Source organism: Sinocyclocheilus anshuiensis, unplaced genomic scaffold, assembly GCF_001515605.1.
Source record: "Sinocyclocheilus anshuiensis isolate Anshui unplaced genomic scaffold, SAMN03320099.WGS_v1.1 scaffold556, whole genome shotgun sequence".
In the NCBI taxonomy this organism is placed as follows: domain Eukaryota; kingdom Metazoa; phylum Chordata; class Actinopteri; order Cypriniformes; family Cyprinidae; genus Sinocyclocheilus; species Sinocyclocheilus anshuiensis.
In genome coordinates this window covers 151,749-167,369 of record NW_015555729.1, presented here as the reverse complement: position 1 = coordinate 167,369, position 15,621 = coordinate 151,749, and the positions used below count along the sequence as shown (strand labels likewise).

The window sequence follows — 15,621 nt, the reverse complement described above, 5'->3', positions numbered from 1 at the left end:
CCCTATAAAGGCGTCATTATCAACCATAGCCAGAACAATAGATTTTGGTAGAGTTCCTAAGAATAAGTTTTCTTGATTGCAGACTCGTGATCCTGGTGGAATTGAAAAGTTTTTCACACACACGCGGTCGACTGGGTACTTAGCGGTGGTTGAGAGTAGTGCTTGTGCATGCCCCAGTCTCACGGCAGGTGAGACACTCACTTTTTTCACAAATAGTGAGGCTGACAGGATGTTTAGCTTATAGGCAATAGCATCGCTCCTCATCAGACAGAATTCGTCTTTACCCCTTGTCATGCGAATTTTAATGTCAACACCATTAAGCATCAGTTTTTCTTGAAAGAAGATATCACTGTGAATGGGTGCTAGTAGCTCAACAATGTTACTGGCGTCGGTAAAGTCTGCTCTCTTTGTCAGACCATGATTTCTTCCAGCGGGGTCCGCCGCATCCATGTGGCCAGCTGTATCTTTATAGAACAATCCAGCAGAGAAAAGTGTTTCCAGTGTATGTTTATCATAATTAAGCAGACACTCAATAAGACAGCGATAAGCATGTGTGTTTGTGCTCTGTGATATCAGACGATCACCCAACGACACGTCAAAATATTGTTGCCCCTGCATAGTTGATAAGCCCCACTGGGGCTCCGTCGGCAATATCTGTACCATCAGGATTAGTGATTTTGACCCGCAAAAATAATAATGTATTGCTCACGTCAACATAATCCTCACCGTTCCCTGCTATAAAAAACTCCAAAGGTGCTGTGTCTGAAATCGCCGATAATGGTGGCACCTCTATATAGGCATTTTTTTCAATAGCAGTTTGTGTCAGAGGCACTGTGAACAGGTCGAGTTCAGATTTAATACATTCTTCTGACATGTTGTGTAGTAAGGCCATGATCTAGAATATTGTTTTGACAGATCTCTTTGACTTTGCTGTTGTAACACGTTTTGCTGTCTCCTTGCACTTATATTTTATGACTGAGGTCTTCTTAGGAGTGTGTTTTCTTTTCTTCTGTGTTTGACCACTCCTCCTGGTTCCCGGAGGCCTAGACATTCTTTTGCGAGACATCACCATTATTCCGGATCCACCTTGAGCGTTATTGTTGTTAAAGGAGTGTGTTAGTGTATTGCTAACGACATCACTTAGTATGTTTTTTGCAGCTGATTTAAAATGAGGCTTGGCAATGCTGAATCCACGCTTTAGTAATGGTATGGCCATTCGAAAGAGACCCCTGAATAAACTGCCCAAACCAGCTCCATACATAACACCGCCCCCTGCATAACCAGGGAGGTCATTACCAGCCTGATTTTGGTAATAGGCCACGTATCGCTCAGGATCCATTTTGTAAGTGTTGGAATACGGCATTATTTATTTTTTAAAAAACACCATGTTTCACGGGTCTGAAGTGTAACTTAGCACTCACTTTCCCGTAAGTAAAACGTGCGTTTTGATTCTGATCGTCTTTTACCTCTATGGTTATATCTGTAATGGTTGTTTTATTGATCGGTACGTAATGTGCCTTATCGTATCTAACACTGACAATCTTATTATTCTCACCGTCTATATGTACACATCTCAGTAGTGGAACGTACGCATCACCCAACTGATTGATATTCAATGATATCTGTGTATATATATACAAACTGTAGAAACCTCCGTTTATGTCAGCTTGATGCGGGGCATAAGTCACAGCTGTGATTCCACTGCCATAGTCTTCATTAGCTTGATTTGTAGATTCTATACCGACCCCGGGGTTTAACCCTAATATAACAGCTAGCTTCCCGTAAAACGTCAGAGACATCTTCGGAGGGGCCTTTAGAAAGACTCTGTTTTTTACATGATCATATCCGAGGGTCGTCCCGGGAGGTAAAGTTGTGTTTATTTCTCTAATCAGAAATAGGACATCCTCGTAATAACCCGTCTTTAGTGTGTTACATAGCTTTGATATGCTTCGACTTCCATTGTTGATGTAAATCTTAATCCCTTCACCAACAGCGTAATGTTCAGACACTTGTTCCTCATCATCTTCCTGTGTGTTTTGACCCCTTGTAACAATATATGCACCGTCTTCATCCGGAAATGTGTACCATGATTTGGGGTATTCAAATTCGATCAAGCCGACCTCCCATTCTCCTTTTAGGTTTATAGTTCTTGCCAGCATGGTTCTATAACTAGAAATAGTATTTTCCGGATAAACAGCTAATGACGCATTGCAGGGGAGCGTCAAGTAAAAACCAGCCTCAGACATGATTGTTTTTAAATGAATGTGTACACACCTCTGCGTGTTTTCGTTTTATGGCGTCTGCACGTCTACCACGTCTTTCTCATTCACCCATGTGTTGAATTTTGAAGGCCATCCTGTCCACTGGACCAGAACCTTTGTTGATCTACCTTCTCGTCCCCTGTCCAAAAGTTTTTCTATTTTAAACGTTTTGTTCTTAATCATAGATATTTTTTGCAATTCTTCCTCATAAAAAACCCCATCGATAACATCTCCATCATAATCACAGAGTCTATAGACAGGAGGATCTCTTGGGATACATGTTTTTACTGTGAAAAACTCTTCTGTGTAGTTTTTCTCATATCCTTTTGCAAACGGACCCCTTACTTTAGAGATTCTTACTGTGTCACCAGTCTTATACTTAAATACAGCCTTGATGCTGTGTGAACCCCTAGTCCCATATAGGTTGTGTAGCACCGCAGATACGTTTTCTTTGCAAACATCGATCGGTCTCATCTTGATGCTTCTGTGATAGCTTGCATTGTATCCACCCGTGAGGTCTTGAAGTATGTCGATGTACCGTCTGGAGTTTGTAGCTGTTAAATACCTAAACTTTCTAGCTTTGTAGCTTCGGTGAAAGCGCTCGATAATGCTAGCTTTTAATTCTGTGTCTGTTGCAAAATATAAGATGTTGTACTTTTTTGTTATGTTTTGGAAATGCTTGTTAAAAAAGTCTTTTCCTTTATCTGTTTGTAGTTTCTGTGGTACTCGACCCTCTGCCAATATGGATTCAAAAGCCTTAGCCACCTCTACCCCACTCTTGTTTTTTAACAGACGTGTCCATGCATATTTACTGAAGAAATCTATGCATGTCAACAGAAAATGGTTGTTGTCATTTTCCTTGGCATATGCTGACATATCAACCAGATCTGCCTGGAACTGCATGTCGATGCCATAAACAAAAACCCTGTTCCTCTTGTATTTTAGTGGAACTGCCCTGTGTAGCGTGTATGCATCCTCGCCTGCTAGCCAGTCTGAAATCTGTTTATCAGTTAAGCGAACTCTGGTTCCCTTTCAGTCAGTCACGTTCTACGTTACGTCAGTCGTGACTGACGAATTGGGATCTCGCCCGAGAGCGTCGGTCATCCGACGTGACGTCTCCGTTCCCTCCTTCAGGGAACGAGAGTTCCCTTTCAGTCAGTCACGTTCGACGTTATGTCAGTCGTGACTGACGAATTGGGATCTCGCCCGAGAGCCCAATCACCTTCGAGTGTTAACTAAACAAGCCAATGACAGTTGGCATGTGTGTTTCGCCACGCGCACCCCGCCCGCAGCGCGGGTATAAAAGGAGAGCGCGTGCAAACGCACATCAGCTTTTCGCTTCGGAGCCGAGCCTTCTACTAGGACGAATCTCCGCGAGTGTCTACAAAGAGACAGCCTAGCGTTGGTGTTACGGCGCGTCAGCGGGGGTTGCCATTCAGTGCTGCTCATCTTCGGCGTGCTGCAGCTGCCATTCTGCGGTCTCGCCGCGACCTCCCCTGGGTGCTTCAGCGCTCTCTCTAAAAGAGTGTTTCCTTTTTTTCCTAAAAGAGCAAATATCTAAAAGAGCTCCACGAGCGACGGGCGTCTTTTTAAAGATGGCTTCCCGCTCGTGCGTTTCTGGATGTGAACGCTTCCTGGCTTCATCTGATGGTCATGATCGCTGTGTGTCGTGCCTGCTCCACACGGCCGTCCCCCTCTCCTTTCGCCTATGGGCAGCAGGGTCCGGTTCAGGGACGCTATGCCTCCTCACGAGCCCTCTGCCCAGCTGTGGAGCCAGGTAAGTGGCGCACCGCGCACTCAGACCCCACCCTGGGACGCACGGCCTCCCGGGTTGGGTCCCTGTGTTCCACTTCGCTGCCCCACTGCGGGTACGTCGGTGGTTTCCCTGGTCCCGCTTGTTCGGTCGCTGGGAGCCTGGTTAGCGCTCCCCAGGCCGTCTCGCTGGCTCATGAGAACCATCAGACTCGGCTAAGCGATTCAATTCGCCCGGCGCCCTCCCAAGTTCAGGGGCATTCGGTTCACCTCTGTGCTGGACAGGGATGCTCCTGTCTGACAGTTTTCAAACATCATCAATGTGCTGAAGAAACTTTACACACATTACAATTTTTTTCTCAATCATGTAGTCAACCAGTATTTCAATAATCTCACAAACATTAGTCTGATCATTTCTTGAAATCAGCACCACACATAGGTCTGTTACATAAGTACACAGACATAAAATGTCAGCAATTCTAATGCTGCTACCACATTCAGTCATTAGGTGTAGTATTTTTCTGATAGTTACAGAAATCGGTTCACCGGCATTAATACACATACGCATGACATCAGCCCACTCATTTGACATTGCTCTTACAACTGCCATTTGTTTTTTGAGGTTTGTAAAACGTTTGGCATCAACACCACATCCATTTACTGCTAAGGATACATCAGGATTGTCATCAATGATCTTGTACAGCAAGTTGGTCATTTCACATCTAATATGTTGTCTAAATACACATTTTGACAGAATATTAACACACCATCCGTTCCTCATGGCGATGTTATACTTGTCCAGTGTGTGCACCGCCCTTCTAGCAGTCCATAGACAATCTGTTCACTGGCGACATCCACAACTTTTTCTCTGATCTCACGAAGCTTCTCCACAATGTAAACCTTGTCACGGAGTTCGCACAAAATAGCATCGACCGAACCCTGGATCCTCTGAGGATTAATCCTTAAACTGAATCGGTTCAGCGCTTGAGCTATGATGTGTTTAAGCTCTGGCTTTACCAGATTACGTGGTAGTTCCTCAAAGTATGCATCAAAGAAATAGGCGCTGGGTTCAAACAAACAGGAGTGTCTAAGTTGACTAGGGTGATCCACTGCACAACCCAGACAGAGTTCCTTAAGCTTTTTGTTGATAAGGTGTTCCAGTATGACCACAATAGTTGCTTTTATGATTTTGAACGCATCAGTGCGGATACATCCATCTATGTCATTGATGCCAGCACAGGCCACAGCTCCAGCTACCGCACCGGTACTACCGTATGGCGTTGCTGCACAACTCAGACAGAGTTCCTTAAGCTTTTTGTTGATAAGGTGTTCCAGTATGACCACAATAGTTGCTTTTATGATTTTGAACGCATCAGTGCGGATACATCCATCTATGTCATTGATGCCAGCACAGGCCACAGCTCCAGCTACCGCACCGGTACTACCGTATGGCGTTGTAAGAAAGGTCAGGTTGTGATACCCCAGCTCCATGCAGAATTTATCCAACCAACCGTTGTCGTAGGTTTGTGGGAGAGTCTCTAGAGATGTAGCGCTGTCATCAGGCATTGCTGGCAGGGTTTCGGGGTTGTTGCTGTAGCAGCAGGCCAATGAGGATTCTTGAGACGTGGAAATGAATGTAGCGAGTGTTCTGATCTGCAGACTTTTTTTAATGGCTGTAATATGTGGGTGGAGATAAGAGGCGGTCTGGGGTCTTGGGGTCGCCCTGTTCAGGGTGGAACAATTTCACCTTTACAGAGCTGTAACGATCATACATATCACACCATCTGAACATCTTGTCAATAGATGTAAAAACATTGTCAATTATATGAACATCTTTCCTCTGAAACAAAAACTTCATGTCATAGTGTATGTAGTGTTCAGCTTCAGGAATAGGCCTCACACGCTCACGGATCTTTGTCTTGTCGTTGCAGCAGAAAATGTAGACACAGTCATCTGGTAACTTTTTACTGTGATCCCCAACCACACGAAATCTTGCGTCAGGAACTATACCATCCCACTCTGCAATGTACAAAGGGTAGTCACCACAGTCATTCAAAACAAATTCTCCATAGAGAGCCGCCCCAAAGTGTGGAGTTTTGTTCTCAGGTCCAGTACATACTGAATTTCACTTTTACTGTCCGAAGGTCCGTCCTCCCAAGTTTCTCGTAGGACGTCCAACACCCCGCGGGGCTGACGTCCGTAGAGAAGCTCAAAGGGGGAAAACCCCGTGGAGGCTTGGGGGACCTCGCGCACGGCAAACAAGAGGGGTTCCAGCCATTTGTCCCAATTTTTGGCGTCTTCGTGAACGAACTTCCGAATCATGGTTTTTAATGTGCGATTAAATCGTTCGACCAGACCGTCTGTTTGTGGGTGATAAACGCTGGTGCGAATCGATTTAATGCCCAAGAGTTCGTAAAGTTCGCGGAGAGTCCGTGACATAAACGCCGTGCCTTGATCAGTGAGAATCTCTTTTGGGATTCCCACCCGGGAGATTAGATGAAACAGGGCCTCCGCTACACTTTTCGCGGAAATGCTGCGGAGGGCCACTGCCTCTGGGTATCACGTTGCATAGTCCACTAGGACTAATGCAAAGCGATGCCCACGTGCCGATCGCTCTAATGGCCCGATGAGGTCCATACCAATTCTTTCAAAGGGGGCCTGCATTAGAGGAAGAGGGTGCAAAGGTGCTTTTGGGGAGGCCGGTGGATTTACCAGCTGACATTCACGACAAGACGCGCACCACCTGCGCACGTTCTCGTGAATGCCCGGCCAGAAAAATCGGGTCATTAGACGATTCAGTGTTGCTGCTTGCCCCAAATGTCCGGCCATCGGATTACAGTGAGCCGCCTGGAAAAGCATTTCCCGATGGCTTTTTGGTACTAACAATTGGGTTGTATCTTGTTTTGACTGAGTGTCTTGGGTCACTCGATACAACCGGTCTTTTAAAATAGCAAAATACGGATAGGAGAGCGGTCGAGCTAGAGGTAGTTCACCACATCCTCGCCTGCTAGCCAGTCTGAAATCTGTTTATGAGTTAAGCGAACACTGGTTTCCTTTAAAACAGCATCTTTTAAACGCTTTTTGCCCCCTAAAGATCCGGGGTTAGAAGGGGTATAGTAAATCTTTTTCAGTATCTGTTCGGACATATTGTCACTCCAGAGTCTACAAAAGAATAACAAATTGGCTTTAAGTGAATTGGTTTTTATTTATCAAAAAAAAAGCATTTCAAGAAGAATCCGACAGTTTTCAAACATCATCAATGTACTGAAGAAACTTTACACACGTTACCATTTTTTTCTCAATCATGTAGTCAACCAGTGTTTCAATAATCTCACAAACATTAGTCTGATCATTTCTTGAAATCAGCACCACACACCGGCATTAATACACATACGCATGACATCAGTCCACTCATTTGACATTGCTCTTACAACTGCCATTTGTTTCTTGAGGTTTGTAAAACGTTTGACATCAACACAAGGATACATCAGGATTGTCATCAATGATCTTGTAGAATAAGTTGGTCATTTCACATCTAATACGTTGTCTAAATATACATTTTGTCAGAACATTAACACACCATCCGTTCCCCATGGCGATGTTATACTTGTCCAGTGTGTGCACCGCCCTTCCAGCAGTCCACTGCGTCATAGACAATCTGTTCACTGGCGACATCCACAACTTTTTCTCTGATCTCACGAAGCTTCTCCACAATGTAAACCTTGTCACGGAGTTCGCACAAAATAGCATCGACCGAACCCTGGATCCTCTGAGGATTAATCCTTAAACTGAATCGGTTCAGCGCTTGAGCTATGATGTGTTTAAGCTCTGGCTTTACCAGATTACGTGGTAGTTCCTCAAAGTATGCATCAAAGAAATAGGCGCTGGGTTCAAACAAACAGGAGTGTCTAAGTTGACTAGGGTGATCCACTGCACAACCCAGACAGAGTTCCTTAAGCTTTTTGTTGATAAGGTGTTCCAGTATGACCACAATAGTTGCTTTTATGATTTTGAATGCATCAGTGTGGATTCATCCGTCTATGTCATCGATGCCAGCACAGGCCGCAGCTCCAGCTACCGCACCAGTACTGTCGTATGGTGTTGTAAGAAAGGTCAGGTTGTGATACCCCAGCTCCATGCAGAATTTATCCAACCAACCGTTGTCGTAGGTTTGTGGGAGAGTCTCTAGAGATGTACATCAGGCATCAGGCATTGCTGGCAGGGTTTCGGGGTTGTTGCTGTAGCAGCAGGCCAATGAGGATTCGTGGAAATGAGAAATGAATGTAGCGAGTGTTCTGATCTGCAGACTTTTTTTAATGGCTGTAATATGTGGGTGGAGATAAGAGGTGGTTTGGGGTCTTGGGAACGCCCTGTTCAGGGTGGAACAATGTCACCTTTACAGAGCTGTAACGATCATACATATCACACCATCTGAACATCTTGTCAATAGATGTAAAAACATTGTCAATTATATGAACATCTTTCCTCTGAAACAAAAACTTCATGTCATAGTGTATGTAGTGTTCAGCTTCAGGAATAGGCCTCACACGCTCACGGATCTTTGTCTTGTCGTTGCAGCAGAAAATGTAGACACAGTCATCTGGTAACTTTTTACTGTGATCCCCAACCACACGAAATCTTGCGTCAGGAACTATACCATCCCACTCTGCAATGTACAAAGGGTAGTCACCACAGTCATTCAAATCTCTCCAGACGTAGTTGTAGAATAACCACCAGTCTTTGGCAGGGAAAACCAGACAGGGGTCCTGCGTTGTAAAATTGTCTTCAATATCCTTAGCATAGAGCTTCACAGTCCGCATCACTTTGTCAAACACATATCTCCCGACACGATCACCAGACATTGAGAAATCACGAGTCATCATATTCATCTCTTCATGAAGAAACTTTGTCAAACTAACTCCTTGTTTTTTCCTTGGTGCAAAAGTCAGTTCCTTTCTCATTTCAACAGGTCCTCTTGTTGGTGAAATACACATCACTCTTCTAGCGGTTTTAGGAGTTTTTGGAGCAGCGGCAGCCATTGTAACAGGAGAGTTCAGATTATCTTCTGTGTTTAAATAACTATATTCCAACCCTTATTTAAAATGTCATTTCAGGATGTAGGTAGGGTCTTTAGGTGTGAAAACTGGTCAGGAAGGAACAACGCCATAAAAACCCCCATGGCACAGGTAAGATATAAAACATCATAAATACAGTCATAAATACATCAAAAGTCGGTAACACTTCATTTCAATAGTCCACTTTAGACATTCTATTAACAGTAAGTAACTTTGCAACTACATGTCAACTAGCAGTTAGTAGAGTATTAGTAGACTGTCTGCTTAATATCTTCTAACACTTTCTTTGTCAACTTATTCTACTAACCCTAAACCTACCCTAACAGTCTACTCTGAGAGTTAGTAGACATGTAGTTGCAAATTAATGAGAATTAGTTGACATGTAGTTGACATGTAGTTACAAAGTTACATATAGTTAGTAGAATGTCTAAAGTGGACTATCGAAATAAAGTGTAACCCAAAAGTCAATCTAACATCTGTTTGATCTTTTGATTTACACACCCCACTGTCATGTCAGTCATGGGTGACAATACCCTGGTGACATGGCAGTCAGGGTGACAGAGGGGTCATATAGCCATTAATCAGGTCATAAATCTGATCATGTACACATTTGACATATGACAACCTCTCAATCAACGCTGACAGGGGTCATAAATCAGGTCATAAATCACCAATCTGACAAATGGTGTTGGATATAACTACTGATGATGACCCAAAACATACAGCAAAAGCAGCCAGACTTAAGGCAGTCATTGCCTGCAAAGGATTCTCAACAAAATATTAAAAATTTAAATGTTATTTATGATTATTATTATTATTTATTTGGCCAATTACATTTAAGCCCCTGAAAATGGGAGGACTGTGTATATAAATGGTTGCAATTCCTAAGCATTTTATGTTATATTTTTGTTCAACCCCTTGAATTAAAGCTTAAAGTCTACACTTCAATTTCATCTTGATTGTTTTATTTTTAATTCTGTTCTGGTGGCATACAGAGCTGAAATTATACAAACTGTGTCAGTGTACAAATATATGGACCTAAATGTAAAATAAATAGTGGTCAAATATAGAAGCTCTCTAATCTCAAGGTCAAATCAGAATATTAACTGTAAAAATGTTTCTGTAACAGCTGCCAAAAATAATCTATGTAGCTCCACTGTGATTTGTGATATATTTTCAAGAAAGAAAGAAAAAAATCAAAACATCCTCCCTCTGGTTTGTTCAAAAACTCACACCCTGCTATAAATAACACAATATGAGAATAAATCAGAGGCCCGTTCAGAATGGGAGGTTTATCAAACCGAGAAAGCAGTCAAGCCATTTCTGAAAGAAAGGTAACTTATACTCAGGGTCAGTTACCATGGTAACTTACTCTTCTGTGAACCTAACCTGAGGTGTGTTTCCCAAAACCATGGTAAAAACTATGGTAGCAAGTTCAGTTTTTACCAAAAGAGTTCAATGTAACTAGCAACCATAGTTAGCGCACAATGCTTTTGGGAAATGCACCCCTGGTCGGAAGTAGGTTTTCTGCACTAAACCTAAGTTTTTTGGGTTTTTTTGCCATATCCACATGCGATATTTGTTTGAGCATATATCCTCACTTTTTTTTTGTGTGTGAATAGCCCCATAGAGATCTATTGTTTAGATTCAAAAGTGTCATCGCGCCGCATTTTCACGTTCACTGTGAATAGGCATTTAGGCTATCCAGCTGTGTGACTGAATTCAGTCCGGTCGGAGGGGGTTAGGGATTCAGGCAGTTCAGCTTCATCGTAGGGGGTGGAAGGTGTAAATCGCTACTCTGTTTCAGGATAAATGCCTCGTTTGGTTTGGTTTTTGCAGTTGGCGTGCAATGGCATGCATTATACTAGCATTATATGTAGTATAATATGCAGTGTTGCTTCGTTTTGTTTTGTTTTATGAGAGACATGGTGCGTCCGTGAGACAGACAAAGAAACTGACCTAAAAAGACGCGTCTGCAAGAGAGACAGAAACTTTTGAATACCTACTTAATTTATGTGATGCTTCTTGTACTATTTTCATTTTGCACTCTTTTAATTTTGCACTGTTTTAGCTAATTGTATAAAGCATACAACAACGCTGCAATTCTTTTGGCAACATAAATGTAAAAATATATCACAGTAATAAGAATGTTTTTCTAGTTTAATGCGTAACAAACATTTGTGACCATAGCAACCTGTGATTACAAGAAAGTGATGCATTAATATTTTATTTTGAATTAAGAATTCTAAAAGTGCGTAATTTAGAAATTATTATATTAACCATAGGTAGCTATAGGCCACAGACTGTGCGTGCAATGTTGCCTAGACAGCATTCGAATGAAGTTTATCATGACTAAATGTTTAAAGAATATGTAGTCCTAAAAACATAAACTAAAATTGGCCTTTACAAGAAAACGTTTTTATCCATCCTACAGTCCTGTAAAGCCATTAACTGATTGTCTTTTTCCCATAATATTTGATTATCATCATCATCATCATTATTATTATTGGTTATATTTTTATATTCGTTCTGCTCCTGACTTCTATTGAGAGAAGACTGAACGAGTTCAGCGCGCTCTTTAAGAGCTCTTGGTGTTGGCGGTTCAGTGCTTCAGGTGGTTTCCCTTGTCGAGTGGGTTGCACACATCAGGCTGCCCTACCCCATGTTTGTGTTGCAGGCGGCCATCTCCCCTGTGCGCTTCAGCGCACTAAAAGAGCTTTTTCCCTAAAAGAGCATTCACGGGTGAGTCTTTGTAAAGATGACATTGTGTCTTGCTACAGACAACATATTACCCATGCATTTCTGGATGCGGTCGTTACCTGGCATTGGGTGATGGTCACAATCGCTACCTCATGTGTCTGGGCATTAAGCACGCTGAGGTGGCATTCGTGGATGAGTCATGGTCTCATTGTTACCTCAAAAGGGGTGGAGCTCCATTGCCTCTGCCTCGATCTAGTTCTCATCATGGTGGCTGTCAGACGGGGGCTACTTCAGGCAGTAGCACGGGCAGTCTGAGGGTAACAGTGATGGCAACCCCTCCAGGAAACCAACCCTTGGGGGACCATCGCTCCTCTTGCACTCTGCAACCAGTTGAGCTGCCAAAGGAAAGTGGCCCTCAACAAGGAGCGTACCAACAGTATCCTTCGGCGCTCCTCCTGACGATCGGATGTCGATTGCTCCATCGAAGGGTGAGCTGGAGCTTTCTGGAGAGGAAGATTTGGCTGCACTCCTGCCCTCGGGGACTGTAGCAAAGCCTGAATCAGATCCGGAAATGACGACTATTCTTTCCCGGGCCGCCGTAAGGGTAAGGCTCGAGTTTAGACCTCCACCGTGTCCCGAGCCCTCAAGATTGGACGATTGGTTCTTCAGGGTGGCCTGTGCTAGTTCTCAGCACCACGCCCCAGTGCCATTCTTCCCGGAGGTGCATGAGGGCTTTACCAGGTCGTGGATGGCAACTTTTTCTGCTGGAAACTGACCTGCTAACTCTCAACGGTGCTGCAGCTAGGGGGTATACGGGGGTCCCCCCGGTGGAGCGGTCGGTTGCGATGCAGTTGCGTCCTAATACCGCTTCCACCCGGCAGGGCAAACGGTGCCTCCCCTCTCGGGTCTGTAGGTACTTGTCTTGCCTCGAGCAAGCAGCGCCATGGAGCTGGGCATAGGCAGGCCGCCCCGCCCGTCCAGGCCCCCGTCAAACATGGCGGTGAGCAGAAGAGCAAGAGGCCCCGGGACGGGCAACCCAGAGAGAGGGGGAACTGCTCTTCGGGGGATGGTGAATGCACCTCTCCCTCCCCCGGAGGAGGGCCGGGTGGAGAATCTTGTTTCCAAAAATCTCAACAAAAAAGCAATTTTCTCTGTCTCTGGGTCCCATGAGGGCATGGAGAGTCGCGAACGGACAAACACCGGACAACACACATCCTCTTCTCTCGCCAGCAGGCAGCAGCGGGTGGTTCAAGAGTGTCATCAAAGGCCCTACTCATGCACCCTCTGCCAAATCGACCTGAAGGACGCGTACTTTCATGTGTCAATCTTTCCGCACCACAGACTAGTGCTGCAGTTCACGTTCGAAAGGACAGGCATATCAGTACAAGGTCCTGCCTTTCGGACTGTCCCTGTCATCCTGACTGGCTCTCGCACCTCACCGGTTGGGCCTTCGGGTCAACTGGGAAAAGAGCAAACGCTCCTCAATCCAGAGGATCTCTTTTCTCGGTATGGAGTTGGATTCGGTCAAACAGACAGCACGCTTCATGCAGGAACGTGCTCAGTCGGTGTTGAACTGCCTGAATATCTTCAAGAGCAGGACGGCTGTCCCACTGAAACCATTTCAGAGGCTCCTGGGGCAGCTGCAGCAGCAGTCACGCCGCTGGGTCTGTTTCATATGAGACCGCTTCAACACTGGCTCCATGGCCAAGTCCCAAGGTGGGCGTGGCAATGCGGCACTCACCGGGTCTAAGTCACACCGGCCTGCCGCCAAACCTTCACCCCGTGGCATACCTTGCATTTCTCCGGGCAGGAGTGCCCCTGGAACAGGTCTCCAGAGACTGCAGTGACCATCTGATCTGGATACAGACTGGATCTGGTGGCTACAGTGACCTCGGAATAAGAGATAAATAGACTAATATTAGCGTAGATGCCATTCTTCGAGCGATGTAGCAAGTACATCGGGTGTTATGGAAAGTGTTCCCGGTTCCGATTGACCTAATGAATGCAGCCTAAAAATCCTTTAACAAATTTAATCTGTGCAAGATCAGGGAGGACGAGGAGCAGGCGTGTCCAGACCTCTGGAAACGTCATGTCTGGTCCCTGGACGGGACATGGACACCATCACTTCGGTGAGATCACCGACTACAAGACACGCTTACGCCTCATCGAGAAAACTCCCAAAGATGCCCGATCAGAATTGTGCTGTCCTTTTTGGAGCGAAGGCTGTCTCCCTCCACCCTTAACCCTCTGGGGTCCGAGGGTGTTTTGGGGCCTGGAAAAGTTGTTGATATTGTGAGTGTACACAAATAAAAGTAGACCCTTTACAGATTTAAATGCTGTATTACTCTTATATGTATGGTCAAGTATGAAGGAGAATTTTAGTTCTTTTCGCTGTCATCATTCAAATCTGCAAAAAGTTCCGCTGGCGGAACTGTCGACCCCAGGGGGTTAAAGTCTATGTTGCTGCGATTGCTCCTAACCACGAAGTCGGTAGGGAAGCATGACCAAAACGCCATTTTGGAAAGTATCCACTGAACGCAAACAGCGTATGCTGTTCTTTGTCAGCTGCACCACACGGATACGTTGTTTTCATTCAAAAAAAGCGTAAATAAACATAGAAAACGTGTCCGCATCTGACATCCTTCCTCCACCCCAACGCCTCACTCTTAAACTATTCTCATCCCATAGTCAAGTCAAGTCACCTTTATTTATATAGTGCTTTTAACATTACAGATTGTGTCAAAGCAACTGTACAGCATTATACAGTGCTGTACAGTTTTGTTGTTTTGTAGAGTGTTATTCCTGCTTCCTGTCTGCCGTACTGCTGGTTTGTGATTGTAGCTTCGTGTAGCCTCGCTTTTCTGTAGAATCTCTATCTATACTATCACTCTCTGTTGTTTAAAGTGATAAAATATAACTTAATTCCCACCATATTTCTGATATTATCTTTCAACCTAATCTGATTAATTTGATCATTCACTTTTATTCTAAAACCGCGAGAGCAGCGCACCTGCAGTGCGTTAGCATTCGTTAGCCGGTTAGCTTGTCATTAGCATTTCCATTCGCGCCTATTGCGGTTTTCTTTTTTTTTTCTCTCTCTCGCTCCGTTTTTTCACAAGTTCATCAAACATTAATTCCCACCATATTTCTGATATTATCTATCAACTTAATCTGATTAATTTGATTGTTCACTTTTATTCTAAAACCGCGAGTGCAGCGCACCTGCAGCGCATTAGCATTCGTTAACCAGTTAGCTTGTCATTAGCGTTTCCATTCGTGCCTTTTTTTTTCTCTCTCTCTCGTTCCGTTTATTTTCTCTCTCGCTCCGCTCAAGTTCATCAAACAACTGTGGTAAGAATCATTCATCAATCACGGTGAGTAATGGCTTCTTCTCCTGCTATTGTTGTTTGCCCCGCTTGCCACATGTATAGTTTATCTCTCTCTGTCGGCAACGAGGGATTCACATGTGATAAATGCAGGGACAAAAGTTAGGCTGACAGAGAAGATTTCAGAATTAGAGACACGCATCCAAACTTTAATTGAGGACAGAAAGAATGTGAGGGCTCTAGATACGGCTTTGGATGTGACTAGCTCAGGGAGTCCTGTACATTGTTCGGTTCCGCTTACAATGCCTCTGCAGCAGGGCGACTGAGTGACTGTGTTTTTGGGTTTTTGAGTTTTTGGGGCAGACTTGACCTGTTGAAAAGAGATGGTCTTCATCCCTCCAGGGGTGGTGCCGCTCTTCTCTCTAGAAATATGGCATATAGTCTTAGAGTTTGTACTTGACTAACTGGGGCCCAGGTCAGGAAGCAGACAGACTGGCTAAACCGACC

At 44.4% G+C, this 15,621-nt stretch overlaps 1 long non-coding RNA gene across 1 annotated transcript in view; it reads right to left on the bottom strand.

Moving 5' to 3' along the window:
* Positions 1 to 4,087: 4,087 nt before the first annotated feature.
* LOC107672807 (uncharacterized) overlaps positions 4,088 to 15,621 on the bottom strand; it is a 19,875-nt gene continuing 8,341 nt past the window's right edge. Inside the window, exons 2-4 of the long non-coding RNA XR_001632345.1 lie at positions 10,115 to 10,126; positions 8,492 to 8,498; positions 4,088 to 4,100 (exon numbers count right to left, since the gene is read on the bottom strand). This is a non-coding gene — a long non-coding RNA (uncharacterized LOC107672807). The remainder of the gene's footprint in view (positions 4,101 to 8,491; positions 8,499 to 10,114; positions 10,127 to 15,621) is intronic.